Source organism: Manis pentadactyla, chromosome 10, assembly GCF_030020395.1.
Source record: "Manis pentadactyla isolate mManPen7 chromosome 10, mManPen7.hap1, whole genome shotgun sequence".
NCBI lineage: Eukaryota > Metazoa > Chordata > Mammalia > Pholidota > Manidae > Manis > Manis pentadactyla.
Window position 1 is genome coordinate 23,366,323 of NC_080028.1, and position 16,627 is coordinate 23,382,949.

General features: G+C 36.1%; 1 protein-coding gene across 4 annotated transcripts in view; it reads left to right on the forward strand.

The window, feature by feature from the left end:
- The first annotated feature begins 2,325 nt into the window (after positions 1-2,325).
- The window catches only part of CDK17 (cyclin dependent kinase 17), a 102,081-nt gene continuing 87,779 nt past the window's right edge, over positions 2,326-16,627 (forward strand). For 2 of the 4 annotated variants that reach the window (XM_036891572.2, XM_036891571.2), the window contains exon 1: positions 2,326-2,873. The gene's annotated coding sequence lies outside the window, so the exon portion shown is untranslated. Of the gene's footprint in view, positions 2,874-2,921; positions 3,236-3,609; positions 3,722-16,627 lie in introns of those variants that run through there. The other 2 variants (XM_057486496.1, XM_036891570.2) reach the window with 2 other exon arrangements.

The following is a 16,627-nucleotide window of genomic DNA, read 5'->3' on the forward strand; positions in this document are numbered from 1 at the left end:
CTTTCTGTTTCTGAGTTTGACTATTTGGGATACATGATATTAGTGGAATCACCCCGTAGTTGTCCTTCTGTGATTGACTTATTTCCGTTAGTATAATGTTCTGAAGGTTCATCCATGTTTCGGCACCACTTCCTTCTTCTTTATGGCTGAATAATATTCCATAGTGCATGTATATCACATTTTATTTTTTCATGCAAACTTTCCTTGATCAAATGATTTACTAAGTGGTATAAAGAAAGAACTCATGGCTTTTAACTTCTGTTGGTTGTCAGGCCTTTCCTGAACCTCACAACCTCTGTCTCTGCCTGCCTCCTCCCCCACCAGTTTCTTTTCCATTACTTTTCATTTTCTTTATTATACTTCTCATGATTATAAGTTATCCCATAAATTCCTTAAATAAGTTACATGTGTATTGCTTGTTTCTACTATTAGAAAACAGTTCCATGAGGGCAATATCCTGTCTGTCTTGCTCATTTCTATATCTTCAGTGCCTAGAATGGTACCTGGAACATCATGTGCAGTCGTAAATATTTTTTGAGGGAAAGAAAAAATAGATCAATAAAATCATCTAAGTTCTAATTATGAAATCTTTATTGTGGTAATAAAAGATGTGGGAAGAGGAAAGGATATGCTTTAGCAGCTTTAGTGAGGCAATTAGAACAACCTTTGAATTTCTATTGGAATAATTCCAATCTAATAATATTAAGAGGGAATTATTGATGTGACACTCAGAATGCCATTTTGAAGACTCACTTTTATTATAATTTTTTATATTTACTAATGGACCAGGAAATACAATTATTTTTTAAATAAGGTAAGCATATGAAAAATGCTTGGCATATAAGTATGCCTTACATAAACAGCAAATTTTCTATCTAACTTTAAAGGATCTTTAAAAACAATGCTACTTTTTGCTTATTACACAGTTCTTTGACTTGGACAAATCTCAAGTATTAACGGTGTTTGTTTTAAAAGCACATTTGTTCTAAAGGAAAGCTTGTGTTATATATTTGAAATCTTGCATGATAAGCAAGTGTTAAAAAGAGTAAGTGTTGCTAATTTACGTATCCTGGTAATTTTAGAGGCATGGGAGAAGGCGGAGGCATCAATCCGCAGTTGAAATGTATGGTTACTGGATATTACAGTAGAGCCATTCAATTTTGCCCAGCAAAATAAGAGAAAGAAGTCAGCAGGCACTATTTTTATGGGGAAAAGATTCATCCAGGGATCCAAGAAGATAATTGTTAGAGTCCTTAGGACGTAATGTGATTTGAAATTGCATTAAAAATTCATAAAGCCTGTTTCCGTGTATTAAAATGGAAAAATATTTTTATCTCACTTCACTGGTCCCTTTATGTAGTTTTTCTTTCTTGTTTAGGTTGAAAACATCCGGTCCCCATTCTTTCTTTTCAATCTTCTCATTACCTTCCTCTAGGGTTTTTTTTTTTATCTTTATGTTTTTATCCTTATTAGTGGAAAAAAGTAGGTCAGTATTACTTCAGTTTGTCTTCACTTTCACTCCGCTGTTCATTCCTGAACTAGCTTTTAGCCTCTGGGAAAAAATAAACACATTTACAGAAACTGGGCCAATGTCTTGGCGGGCCCCCGTCCTCCAAGAAAGTAAAACCGAACCAACTTCAACAGTAAAGTAGTTCCTCTCTGTTCTCACAAGCACCTTCAATTTCTCTTCCCAATAAAGCTCACATTTTTATTATGATGATTTATTGAATATCTTTCATCCCATCTAGGCTCCCAGGCCTTTGAGGACCTAGTATATTGCCAATAATACAATATAAATAAATTTGTAGTTTAAATGAATAAATGCGGAGTGTGTGAACGACTGCTGTACTGCTATCCACCCAGCCACCCACCCCCATACACATAATAAAGAAGAGTTGCTGAAGTTCAATAGGCTCAAGTGGGGGTACTCTAACATTAACGCTCTAGAAAACCAGCAGAAACTGTGGCTTTGATGTGCTAATTACACAGTTATTTGGATAGTTTTTCAGGAGTGTTTGTTTTGTTTGCGGCGTGGTTGGAAGATGAAGAGGCTGAATAATTCAGATAGTTTCTCCCCCAGGCCCTGTGGGCATGCTCTGCCCAACCTTACTTCTGTGGGGTCCGCTTCATACCTCCGGTTACTGCCAGAAGCCCCACTGGGGAGACAGAGGCCCCCACCTCGGGGCGGGGGTTTCCCGGGGATACCCCGCCCCGCCCTCTAGGCCACGCCCCCGTCCCGCCGGCCCCGCCCGCCGCCGCCGCCGCCGCCGGCAGGGGTCGCGCTGCCCACGGCGAGCCGCTCAGGTGGGGGTGGGGAAGCTCTCGCGGCGGGTCGCTTTTCTCCGCCGCCTCTGGTTGGATCGTTTCAATAAAAGTCTTTTTTCTCTCGCTCGCTCTCCTCCGGGGAACAGGCGGAGGCGTCAATCCGCAGCCACCGAGTGAGAAAGCGACCCACACGCAACGAGCGAAAGCGGCCGCCCGCGGTGTCCTAGCTCCTCACGGTCCAGCCCCGGGGAAGAAGGAGCCCGCGTCCGGCCGGCAGTCTCAGCCGGACGTCAGCGCCTCCCTGCCCACCTCGCTCCTGCCCTGCTCCTCTGCGGAATCAGTGGGCCGCCCGCGCGGTTCGGCGGCCCGGGAGCCATGTTGTCCGGGGAGCTTGGCAACGCGTGAGGGACCCGCTGCCTCTGCCGGAGGCTCCGGAACCTCGGCGAGTGCCGGAAGGCGGCCGCGGCGGCGGAGGCCTGCGCCTCAGAGGCGCCTCGCTTCTGCCCGTCGCTGGGACCCGGACCTGCATCCGGTCGCCGCGGGCGTCGGCGGAGCCGCTTTCCCTCGGCGCCTCGCCTCGCCACGGGACTAAGTCCCCGCACTTGCTGGTGAGTTGGAGGCCGGCGACTGCGCGGGGCTTTCCCTGCCGCCCGGCAGACCCCGGGCTGAGCGCGGCCGAGGGCCCGGGCGGGCCGCCGGTGCGGTGCGGGAGGCGCAGGCCCGGCCGGGAAGTTGAGAGAGGGAGGCGCAGTGCCGGCGCCCCTGGGGTACCGCGCGGACCCCAGGGCGCAGAGGCATTTCCGGGGGTGGGGCGGGGCGTGGTGGGGTGTGGGTGTCGGACGGGCTCCTTCGCTGGACGCACCTCCAGCCGCCGCCCCGGTGCTTCGCTGCCGTTCTGGTCTCCGGGGGAGGCCGGTCTCCCCGCGAGGCCGAGGAGGGGACGAGGCAGAAAGTCCCCCGAGACACAAAGGTCCACTCGGCGGGGGTGGAGCTGTAGGCGCGGGCGGCGCAGCGCAGAGGGGAAGGGGCGCGGAGCCGCGGGAGGTGGGCGAGGAGGCGGCGACCGCGGCGCTTGCAGCTCCTTGGAGACGCCGGGGTGCGCGGGCGGCGGGTGCGCAGGAGGAGGAGCCCTCGCGCGGGGAAACGGTCGAGACAAAGATCACCGCAGGTTCCCGCGGGCGGGTCACACCCCGGAGTGTTGGTGAGGAGCCGAGGTGGAGGGAATGTGGGAAACCCCAAAGAACCGACGGGAAGGGGGAAGTGAGGAGCTGCCAAGTATTTATGGTCGTCTCCGTCGCAATTGCTTTTCTCAGCGTTTTTGTGCCCGATGCTTTTGCTCCCTAACTCAGCTGGATAGCTCCAGGCACTCCGCCTCCCAGCACCCTCTCACTGCCACACTGACTTTCCGCCGGTTTTCCCCTCATCTTCCCCCCGCTTTTCACCCACACCGTTTCGGGTAAGCAGTATTTTGCCTTCAGCTTGGGGAACGTTTGCTAATGACAGGATGTCTGAGCATGTTCTGACCCTGAACTGCCTTGAACTCCTCTCTTCCCACCCTTTCCTTTCTGGGATCTTATAATGTCACATGGCCATTAACAATTAGCTTTTCTTCAAAAATGGCAAAAGCATTTAGCTGAAACCCGCGGCGTTCTTCCTTTATATTCGTATGTACAGCGAAGAAGATAACGTCATGGTTTTTATCGCCTCCTTACTTAGCCAAATTAATTTTCTAGCTACAAAAGTGGCAAATTTTGTTTTGAGTCCTGGCTGTTCCTAGGGTCATAGGGTCAGCAAGGTGTATTCCTGGCAGCCAGACCTTCTGTCACTTAGGAAATGCTTGACTTAAAAGACAGACAATTCTATCCTCAAACTTTGCTGATTCTTTCTTGAGTCTTTGTTGAAGGATTTCTTTTAAAAGGCGCTCTTGTAAGAAGTCTAAGTAACAAATCTGAGTTATTTTATTTCAGACTTACTTTGTTAACCGTTGAGCTGAAGAAAATGAATGAGATTTTTAAGACCTTTGATGCTTTGAGTAAACGAAAGCCTGCCTTTAAGCTAGAAATAAGGTTCAACCAGATTTTAAGAAAAAAACTCCTAGCGGTAATATTGTTTTGTTTTGTTTTATGAGACTGAGTAGTTGGCCTACTTATTAAATGCTTGGATATTGCTTTGTTAAGTAAGTCATTTCAGTCTTTGTAATTCTAACATCTGATTACTTGCTACGGGTTAGAGGAAAAGAAAAATGTGGGTGTATTTAAGGAGTATTTTTTTGAGAGAGAATACTGAAATGTAAAAGTGTTATCCTTTTACCTGGTTAACTGTCTTATCGGTCAGAAACACTAGTAATTTGAATACTGTGCTTCAAAGAAAATGCTGAATCTTTGAATTTAAGCCATTTTAAAATTGCTATATATAATATAGATACATGCAAATATAATTTATTCATTTTTTTCTTAGAGCAAAAATGAAAACATTGAAATATGAATGGAAAGAAAATAAAAGTAAAGCCTGTTTGATGTTGGGATGTTACTGTTGATGTCGTTAAGAGCAGTTGTATCTTGCTGCTTGCTGCCATTAAAATGTTGACACTATAAAAATTGTGAAAGGGATTTCACTTTAGGAACCAGTTTCTGAATTGTGGGACTCCCTACTGCACACTCACCACTTAACACATATGTTAGATATCTTTGTGAATTATAATAGATCATATCATTAATGATCGATGCTTTATATAACATTTATTGAAAGGCCATATTGAGGATACATTGATTTTTTTCTACATATTAATTAATGTCAGATTATATAATTGAAGTTCATTCTTGTTGGAAGGAAATCTGTATCAAAAAGTTAAAGATTTCTGGGTGGTGGCATTTATGGATAAATAATACATTTCTGTATTTTTCAAATTTTCACAATAATCAGAAAAAACTGTTTGAAGTATTAAAGTCTTGTTAATACCCTAATTTACCTATTACTAAAAGAAGCTTCTATTAAATGTGTAATTTACTCTCATCCTTGGATTCTGGACCCAGTGAAGTCATTTGTGTTAGGTATTGAAATACTGCAGCCTACCATATGTACTCTGGTTACCTAAAGGAAGAGAGAGAGAGAGATACATAGTAAGGAAACATGCAATTGGAAAAAATGTTTCATGTATGGCAGGGATCCAATGTATGGTAGCTTTGCACACCAGTAATCTCATTCAGTCATTGGTTTTATGAAAATAGAAAAACTTTATTTGCTCTGTAGCACAGAAAAGCTGTGTTGACTAAGCAAATTATAATGTATATATTTGTTTTCTTAGTATATAATTTTCAGATATTGATTCAGTTGTATGATTATAATGGAAAGAGACGGCATATGAAATAATTTTCTTTACTTTGTCTAGGCTTTTGTTTTTTCCCTCATTTTCAGCAGTATTTTCCTTCTTTGCCTTTATCGCTGAAATAGTACTAACTAAAAAAATGCAAGTATTTTATTGTGAACAATGGAAGCTATAATGGCAGTTATTCAAAAGTGAAGAAGATGAATGTCTTTTACTATTGAAAATATCTGTGAATACAAAATTTTTGCTCTGGTATATTTAATACTTGTTATTGTCTAATAGTGCTGACTCTAAGGGGCCACATTTTGAATCTTTATTACCTTTCTCCAGTCTGTATAAAAAATTACAACATCGTGTCATGGCATTCATTTAATAGCTTTTATACTTCCACGGTGGATAATTATTTAATGTATATATTGCTGTATTGTAGAAAAAAGGCATAGGTTAAATCCAGCTTATAAAAATATTCCAGAGAATATTTTATCTATTTAAAATTGCCCCCTTTCATACATATGAAGGGAAAATAGTTTGTTTCTTTGTAATTTTTGCTTAAATTTTTAAGTGGGAAAATTATATGCAATGCATTTTACAAACTGATTATGATATCCTGCATTTTAAATGTGAATATAAACAATAGGTTTATGGCATTTAAAAATGTGCTTTATATAAATTTGTGAGGTAAAAAACTTCCTGCAGTTGAAAACCTGGTATATATAGGCTTAGTGATACTCAGCTTACAATGTTGACGGTTTCTTTGAACTGGTGGGTGAGGACCTATTACTATGGCTTTTTTTTTTTAATTTCTATGAGATATTCACAATAGTAAGCCAAAAATTCTTACTGCCATTAGTGGATTCTTTGTCATTATTTTGCTCTCTGGGTTTATACTTGGTAATTACTTTGATATTTGCAAAATACTGACCTGGAAGGAAGAATTGCCAAGGGCTGGAAAAATGTATTGCATACATTTGAGTGTAGTTCACTAATTTGTTTTCCTCTCTGTTGGCCAACTTGGGAAATCAGTGGACATCTACCAGTAAACCTAAGTGGTGAGGTACCTACTGTAAATAATATCATTATGTTCTTTAGTAACATTTTACCGAGTACTGCATTTGAAGAGGTAGATTTACAGATCCATGACATTTTGGGATGAGTGAAAATAATCTGACTCTCCACAGTCTTTTTAAAAATATTTTTCTATATAAGCTCTGTGAAAAAAATTAGCCTTAATTAATTAACTTTTATGCCAAGTGTGTTTTTGTTAAATCCTCACAGTAAGCCCACCATACAGGTATTGTGCCTGTCTTTCAAATGAGGAAACCAGAGGCCTGAGGTTAAATAATTGTCTCCAAGTGAATCTGAGATTCCAGTTTAGGTGCTCAACCTGCTCTGTTACATTGCCTCCATGGGTATGTGATATATAAGTCATTAAGTGTCTGCTGTAGAGAGATCTAAAAAGTGATAATTAAAAAGCTTATTAAAATTAGGTTTAAGTTTCAATACAAAAAAATTGAAGTATACAAAATATATAAGGGAGGATGTGTTTATAGATCAAAATGAATTAAAGGTGCTAAAAAGATACTTAAAATATTTGAGGATTTATTTTTAATCATATAATTTATCAATTCTTTGGGGATAATGTAAAACAAATATGGGTGGTGAAAAGAAAAATATTATACTTTGCCTGTGATATATTACTTCCAAGTATGTTTACTTATTTTGATTTTACATGTGTTCAAATTAGTTCTCATTATTTGAGCATATGCTGTAAATGGGAAGAAATCCAGATGGCATTCTGTATAGGTTGCTTCAGTATTAGGTAAAAATTTTGACTTAAGGTAAATAAATCTTGTATCTCTAAATATACACATACATATAATTATCTCTTGTTTTTTGGTTTTGGTGTTGCTTATTTTAATTAAGTGTAAATTTGGATCTTGTGTTTTTACTGATATGTGGCTATATGCCACTGAAAAATGGAAAAATCAGACCAAATTGTACATTTCTGGTAACGTTTTATATTGAAAACTGATACTTATGATATAAAAATTGCAAATTAGTACTGATGATGTATATCTTATCTCTTGTTCAGATTTAAAGAATAGAAAATGTTATTGACTTGACCTGAAGGTAGTGCATTAAAGTGAAAAACGATGAAAAATTTGCTGCCTTTTGTTGCCATAAAAGTTAAAAAAGGTTTTGTCAACCTTTTAATAACACATTCTTGTTTCCTTTTATGCACTTACTGTTAATACTTGTAAGAATACTCTAAATTTGTATGCATATTTGTAAACAATGGGAAAAGGACCCAAGAATCATTTTTCCTTCACTATATTCTAGGTTAGTTTCTAACTTTGGTCTCACCAAATCATGTTTAATCCTGCTGTACTTAACAGTTGATGACTAATATTTGTTATTAGTGTGCGTTAATGTTAAATAATACAAACAGAGGTTGGTAAATATTGATGTTAATATTTGTGAAAAATTATAAGGTAACAACATTTAAGCTCTTACTCCAAATTTAGAGCCAACCTTTAAAGTAGTTAATATGTGATTTCAAATGTTATTTTTAAAATAAACTTTTTTTGAAGTAAACATAATTCCAGAGTTTAATATTTTAATTGCTGATTTATACTGCTATTTCTGGTGGGAAGGAAGCTTTTCATTGATTTTCGAAATAAGTTTTGTATTCCTTAATCCAGACTTTAGCCCATGAGTCCATTATTTTTAAGAAATGATCTTTTGTTTATGACTTTATTGTACTTAATAAATTTAAATTTTCAATTAATTCAAGGGTGTAATCAGTACTTTTACAGCACTTGTTATGTTCTCAGCATTGTGTTAGTCATTTCATATGTTATAAAAATATAATTTATGTGGCAGTATTGTAATGTGAAGTAATAACAACATTGGTTGTCTGGAATGCTGTCTTCAGCCCTATTCTCATGTTTAACATGTTCCTGGGCACTCTCATCCATATTTAGTGCTTTACTCTTAACCTCTTTGCTTTCTGATGATCTCCATATCTTTATTTCTAATTCAGACCTCTATTTCTGAGTTCCTTTCTAGTTAACTCTCTGATATTGCCTCTTAGTGCTCCCTCACCAGAGCCAGACTCTTCTATTATCCCCTACCTCCATTCCTAGTCCCAGTGAATGCACCACTGTCACCCTAGTCACTTAAGCCAAAACTTTTGGCAGCTTCTTAAGCTTTTCTGTTATGCTTCCCCTTAGTCCAAGCACTTAAAAGCCTGTTAATTTTATTTCCAAAGTATCTTTTAGGTTTATATTTTCCTGTTGTCATTTCATATGTCAGTGTTTTAGAATGCCTAATTTGAATTACTACTTCCAATTTTGCCCCATCTTAATATAATAGTTATTCATTCTTTCTTTATATTTATATGTGTCTTTTTATCCCTCTATCCTTCTTATCATGTATCCATGTCTTACGTGCCTGCTGCCTACTCTGTACTAGAACTGTGCTCAGTGCCAGTCTACAAAGATAAGGAAACTGGTGCATGGATATTACAGTGCTGTGACACTTGGAGAAACATTCTCATCTTTGAGGACAAATGCCACGTCCTCTGATTCACTCTAGCAGTTACGGTGATTTGTTATAGCCTTTATGTCTACTGGAGTACTTAACATGTTGTATTATTATTAATTATTTGCAGATATCTCTCCTTTTTGGCTGGTTTTGTGCTCCAAAGAGATTGTACTTTTTAAAATTTAAGTATTCCTTTCAAATATTGTTTAATTGAATGAATAAAGTGATGGAATTTGGAGAAACAACACTGCTAGTAAATTAGAGTCAGGTTAGCATGGCCTAGAAAGAATCAAGAATTAGTTTTGATATAGTGAAAATAAAAAGCAATAAAATGTTATGAGTATTTAAGCTACACGTATGTGGTTTTGTGTGAGAGTAAACTGAAAGCAGTTGTAAGCTGGCTTGGAGAGGAAATAACTTGCCTTTTGTGGCCCAATAAATTGGGCCTTTTGTGAGCTGTACAAACTGTTATCTCTTAGACATATTGGAAATATGGAATGATAATACCTATATACAAATAAAATACCTCTTTCTAAAGGTCTAAAAACATTGGTTAATATCAAGAATAAATTTGATTTAATTGATACAATTTCATCCTTAATGAAAACCAGCTCTTTAGCTGTGTAGTACCAGACTTAAATGCATTTACTAAAGTACAGAGTTGTACTCAAACTGATAGAACAGTACTTTTATTTTTTATTTATTTTATTTTGGTATCATTAATCTACAATTACAGAAAGAACAAGAACAGTACTTTTAATGTCATTCTTGTTACCCTGATAGTTTATGTATACATTTGACCAGGAACTTTGATTTTCTTTGGAATTTCTTTGAGATTTAAAAACTGAATTTCTAAGTCAACTTTTTAAATTAAAGACACTGAGGTTTTTAAGCTGAGTTTTAAATTATACCTTTTGTTATAGTAGGTGTATCATAAGAACTACATATGGCTTGTCTTATTCAAGATGTAACATTTAAAACTGAATTTTCACAATTTGTAAGATTTGGTGCTTTTTCATATTTCTCAACTTGGTTTTAAAACAAACATTTTTCTATCAGTTAAATTTTTAAGATCATGATTTATTTACTTATATCTTAACAGTAGAGTCAGCATTGTATTTTGCAATAATTTTTGCCTATAAACTTGTGAGCGTGAATTTTAGCCCCTTCTTTTTCTCCAAATATTATTAATTATATTTCTATTCTCTGATCCATTTTCTTTGCAAGAAACTGTAAAATGGTTGACAGATTTTAATTTTAGGTATAATTTTTTAGAAAAAATCTGCAACTCTCATTTGTCTTACATGAAGTTTAGAATTGGTTGTATCTTTTTATTTTTTTCCCCATAGGGACTACTTCAGTAGTAACTAATAACCATGTGAATCTTGAGCTAGTTAGTTAACCTCTTAAGGGACAGTTACTTCTATAAAATTAGGTAATGCCAAAACCTGGGGTTGTAGGAAAATGATACATGTAAAGCTCTTTGCAAAGTACTTTGTACCTAAAGAGTTCTTAGTTAATTTTTTGTTACTCTAATATAATGGGAAGAACTATTGGTAATGATACTAGAATTGGTTAGCTGATCTATTCCTTCAGGTTGATGAATGCCTAAAAGTGATTCACAAGGACAATTGAATAAAATCACCTTTCTGGCTTTTTTAACTATTCATACCCCCTGGATTTTTTTAATGTAACTTCCTATCCCACCCAATTTTGAGAATCAGTATGTTAGTAAGTTAGTGTTAATAATGGGTGTATGTCACATTCTTTAAGTATATGGGGTCAGAGGGATAGTATAGACTAGTGGACTGAATAATGTAGGATATTCACTGTTGTTTCCTATCTAATGATCATTAGGAGTAAAGTCATAATCTTCTTGATAAGCACCTTGATAAACTTTAATTAGGACCAAAAATTTTTTCTTTTAACCATTTGCCTTGTCTGTTACCCTTCTTGCTTATGCAGTACCGCTTGTTTGACATCTTAACAGTTTAGACAGTATTTGCTTTTCTTGTTAGTGAAAGACTCAGGTTTTCTGAAGTCAGAATAGACAACAGGTCTTATAACTTACCCATCAAAAGAAAAAACTGGTTTTGCATTTTGTCCTTTGTCATAAAATCTGGTTGGTTGCTTGCTATTTATTATCTTATATTTTTTCTTATTATTTTGTGTTCTTTTAAGTCATTGGTGGTAGCCTTAACCTGAACTTCAAGGAGCATACTAATGGATTGAAAAACAAAACAAAACATAAACTAGATTTGTTTGTGTGTGTGATGTGTGTGTGTGTAGGCACTTGTGCATGTGCATGTAAAATTTCAGACTCTGTCCAAGAACAACTAACTGAATTAGAATTTCTGGGTTTGGTTTTTTAAGATGTTCCAGGCAATTTTGGGGTTTAGAAACACTGTTTTAGGGTTTAGCAGTGTGTTAAGGGGAGGAACCACTGATATAAATTAAATTTAAAGTAAAGGCAAGTGATTAAAACTTTCCATCATTCCATCTTATTTTTTCTCCCTTTTTTTTCTATTTTGTATTTCCTGGTTTTAACATGTTTGGGGTTTTTTTCTTAAGTTTATATATGAAAGTCTTCTGTTCCAGTTATTTATTTTTTTCCCCTTCAGTGAATATTTTTGTCTTGTTTTTTTAGTTTGTTTTGTTAAAAGGTAAACTGAGACACATTAAAATTTTTTTTTAAAGTTTATTTGAGCATGCATTGATTTGAGTCAGGTAGATCCATGCCAAAGTACTCCACAACAGGAGATGAGGGCAGGTTTTTATAGAGAAGACATGGAAGCAAAGCAAGTAAATTATTTTATTGGTTATAGCTTAAGTAGTTGCTTTATTTGGGAAAGCCTAGTTGGTTGGTTGTGATTGGTTATCCTTAAGTTTCATTTTCTCAAATTCAGTTGCATTGACTGTAACTAAGCCTTTGGTTTGCTATATAGGCTCCCAAGGCATTAGAGTCACCTCAGTCTAATGGCCTTGTTTAATTACTTTGTTTCTTACTAGTACCTTACTGCTTTCTGTGTGGTCTCAATTACTGTATTTTTGAAAATTATTTCTTAAATATAAGAAAATATAACAGTGTAGAAAAATAGACCATAATTTATATTCCTTAGCAATGGTAATCATCTTCAGATACTCCCTTTGTTATTTTTCATATACAGAGTTTGATATTGGTTAAGATCCTTTTTATAATTAACAGAAGTTTGTTTTTTTAATAGTATGAAGTAATTCTTATGGCTTTCATTTTCAGTGGTTACAGCAATCCCTCAAAAGAAGTTTAACCATTTCCTAGAGGTTGATAATTATTAAACTATTACTTTTCACTTTTCACTATTTTAAATTGAGCCGGGACAAACTGTCACGTGTAATTATACCATCCTCCTTATGATAACTGGATATACAGAAGTGGAATTCCCAGATCAAACTCTGAACCTTTTCTGGTAATGCCTGTTATAGCAGTGCCACATCTATTTTTAGTGATACTAATATGTAAAATATTTGCTTTTGGTAATTTGTAGAAAGATGTCATTGGTTGTATTTGAATTTTTTGATTGCTGGGATGTTGTCTGCCCCCACCCCCATCAAATTACTAAGAAGGAGACTATTTCTTTTCCCTAAATCCTGACAGCTTCTTTTTTTGTTGTTATTTGTGATATTTTCTTTGTTTTATATCATAGTGCTGTTATTTAATGTGTTTTTTAAAAATCTGAGATAATTTGATTTTGGTGATCCATTTATTCTTAGCTCCAGCTTACTTTCTCACTGCTTTATAATATATCTTAATACTGCTTTGACAATACACTCAATTTTTTTCTCCCAGTAATTTTAATATTATATAATTTTATTCTCATAAATGTAGGCAAAAAGAAGTGGAAATAGGTGTCTCCATTTTTCCTTCAAAATTGGTTTCTCTACTATAAAACTTGAATCCTAGGTATGACAGCATAACTAGAGTTGTATCAGGAATCAAGATAGGCTTCTATTTATTCATTGTCCAGGTTGTACAATGTCAAGAATATCTCACTAAAAATGAGGTAGCTTATGATAGATGTTATCTGTTTATTCATGCTGTTATCAAAGGTGGACTTAATGGTTGTCCTGAAGAGAAGGAGGGAATGACCTTTAACTAAAGGTATTAGGTGGCATTCTCAGAGGAGATAATGTGAAAGATAGTTTGATGTACAAGTAGAGATAAGAAAAGGGAAGCACTTCGAGGATAAAAGAGCAGTATGTAACAAGGAGTTATGAAAAAAGATTTTGCATTATTCTAAAATAATTGTTATTCTCCATCAGTCTATTAAGTATTTCCATGTAGTAGAAATAGAGAAATAGAGGTTGCTTGTGGAAATAGTGGTAGGAGATGAGATCAAATAGGGAGGCACACCGGTAAGAAGTTTGGATTTTATTCATCTATAGAATTGAGTTACTGAATATTGCTTAAGTAGAATATCATCTTTTCTACAGTGAAATTATTGGGAAGGTTTTGTGACTAGCTACAAATGAGCTACTTCTGAATGTTGAATGGAAAACCTTTTGTGATATGTTGATGTTTCGGAAGTGGCCCCAAAGTATTGCTTCCCTGCTTAGGGAATGTTAAAAAGAGCTACTTGTGCCTTTTTTGTCTGGTTTGGTTCACCTCAGAGACATGAAATTGTTTAGCTCTTTCTTAGGAGCATTTGGAAATGCATATTTAATTTACAAGCCCTCTGTCGTTTTTATTTTCCAATGAGGAAATGTTTTCATATGTTAGAAATTGGTTTCACCATTTCATTGGGGAAATCAGAGATAAAAAAAATAAATTATAGCATATTGAAATAACAGATCCTTCTATTTAACTATAAATATCAGCATATCCAATCAAGAATATAATTATTAATTGTACTTAAACAAATTATTTTGTAGTTCTTTAGTCTTTACCTCTGCTAATGTAGTTTTCATACAACTATCCACTTAATAATAATTCAGTTAAGTTATATACAAGTTCTGAAAATAGCCTTGTTCACTAGCAATAGGGCATCTCAAGCAGACTTAGCTTGACTTTAATGTACTTCCATTTTATAAAGCTTACAAAGAATTTTTGGTACATAATTGTTTCCTAAGCTGGAGCTATCTTGTCTCATAGTATTTATTCTTAAAAACTGATTGTCTTTTTTTCCCCCTTTCTTAATTTTACTCTTCCAATCCTTCTACTTTCTTAGGCATTTAGAGTCCTTTTAAAAAATTAAACTTAATTTTTTTGAATAGGTAATATGATTAAGAACTCAAAAATTTGTAGAGAGACACACACGGAAGTCGTGTTTCCTCCTTTGTCCTCTGCTTCTTGTTCTTTCTCCCACACCTTTTTTTAGTGTCCTGTTTGTCCTTCCAGTTTTTCTGTTTGTAAATATAAACAAATGTGTATTTTATTTTGGAGATTTTTGTATATCTAGATAAAGCTCCTCTTTTTTTTTTTTTAGTAGTTGAATAGTACTTGTGTGGATATATGATAGTACCTCAGTCCTGTGTGGATCCTTGAGTTGTTCCTGTCTTTTGCTATTACAATGCCAAATGAGTAACATACGTAAAACATTTTGTACATGCATAAGCAAATGTGTGATTTAGATTCTAAGAGTAGGATCTCTAGGTCAAATGATAAGTGCCTCTATACACATATATATTTGCTTGTCAAAAAAATGACAGTCCAGTAGCAGTGAACACAGCTAGTGACAGATCTTGGTTTCTCATACTATTCTCTCATGAGAAAACCAGGGCTCCTTGGAGAAATGGCTGATTCCTGGCTAGCACAGGAAATAAATAATGCAAGATGAACCTGGAGCATCTTGTAATGGAAAGTAAGGAAATCCTCAAAGAAAAACAACGAATGAGCTATGTACAAAGGACACAGGACCCAACAGAAAGAGTGCCCAGTGGCCAATAGTAGGTAGAATAGTTACAGCAACAAAATAAAATAGTACTGGATTATAGTTAAAATACAAAATAATACCTATGAATCCACATTGATAAAACAAATAAATGGCTTAGAATAGACAAATCTCCTGTGCAGAAGAATTTTAAGTAATTTATGTAGATACTCAGCCTTCAAGGAAGTGTAGCATTACTCTCTTCTCAAGGATTGGACAAATGAGGAAAAAAGAAACTTGACATGGGGAACGCCTGACATATACTACCTCAGCCATATAACCAAGGCTTAATACTATAAATATTATACTGTATATTGTACATATTTTTACATGTATTGTAAACAAATACTATAAGTATACTATAAATACTAATATAAATATATACTATTAAAACTATAGACCATATGTAATCCCCTCATGCCCCAATTCATATGTTGAAACCTACATCTCCAATGTGATGATATTTGGAAGTAGGGCCTTTGGGAAGTTCTTACATTATAAGGGTGGAGCCCTTATGAATGGGATTAATGCCCTTATATGAGACCCCAGAGAGCTTCCTTGTTCCTTCTGCCATGTGAAGACTCAGAAAACATCAGTCTGTGAAGTAGGAAGCAGGCTCTCACCAGACACCAAAACTTCAGGGGCCTTGAACTTGAACTTCCCAGCCTACAGAACTGTGAGAAATAAATTTCTGTTTTTTAAGAAGCTACTCAGTCTGAGGTATTTTGTTATAGCAGCCCAAACAAACTAAAGAGAATTAACATAATAATCATAAAACATGTTGGTAATATGAAGTGATGAGAATGGCACTTCACCTCTGTGGTCTTAAAAAACCATACTCCCCCCCAAAAAACATACCCCCAGTCTAATCATGAACATCAGACAAATCCCAGTTGAGGGATATTCTACAAAATACCTTAGCAGTACTCCTCAAAACTGTCACTGCCTAAGAAGACAGAACAGTTATACAAGAATGTGTTGTACTGCATTGGATCCTAGAACAGAAAAAGGACATAAAGCAAAAACTAATGAAATCTAAGTAAAGAATGGACTTTAGTTAATTATATCAGTTTTGGTTCATTAATTGTGATAAATATACCATACCAATATAAGCTCTTAATACCATAAAGGTGTGCTGTGTAGGGGAGCTCTGTGTACTGCCTTTGTAATTTTTCTGGAAATCTGAAACTATTATAAAACATTAACTTAAAAAACAGATGCTTCTGTAATTCTGTTAGATATAGCCTAATTGCCATTTTGTACTACTACCTGAATGTATGAGAGGCTTGCTTGCCCATAGCTTTACCAGCTGAATGTGCTGTCAAACTTTTGGAGTTTTGCCATTTTGATATATGGGAACTGATGTTAATAGACTGTTGTTTCTCCCATTTTGAATGACTTTACTTTTTCATGTTTTTAATGGTCATTTTTTTCCCCCTTCCATGAACTATTTTGTTCTTTGTTTATTTTTCTATTTAGTTTTGGTCTTTTTATTGGTTCAGTAGTATATATATATATATATATATATATATATATATATATATATATATATCTAAAAATATATTTTAGATTCTTTGTGATTTTT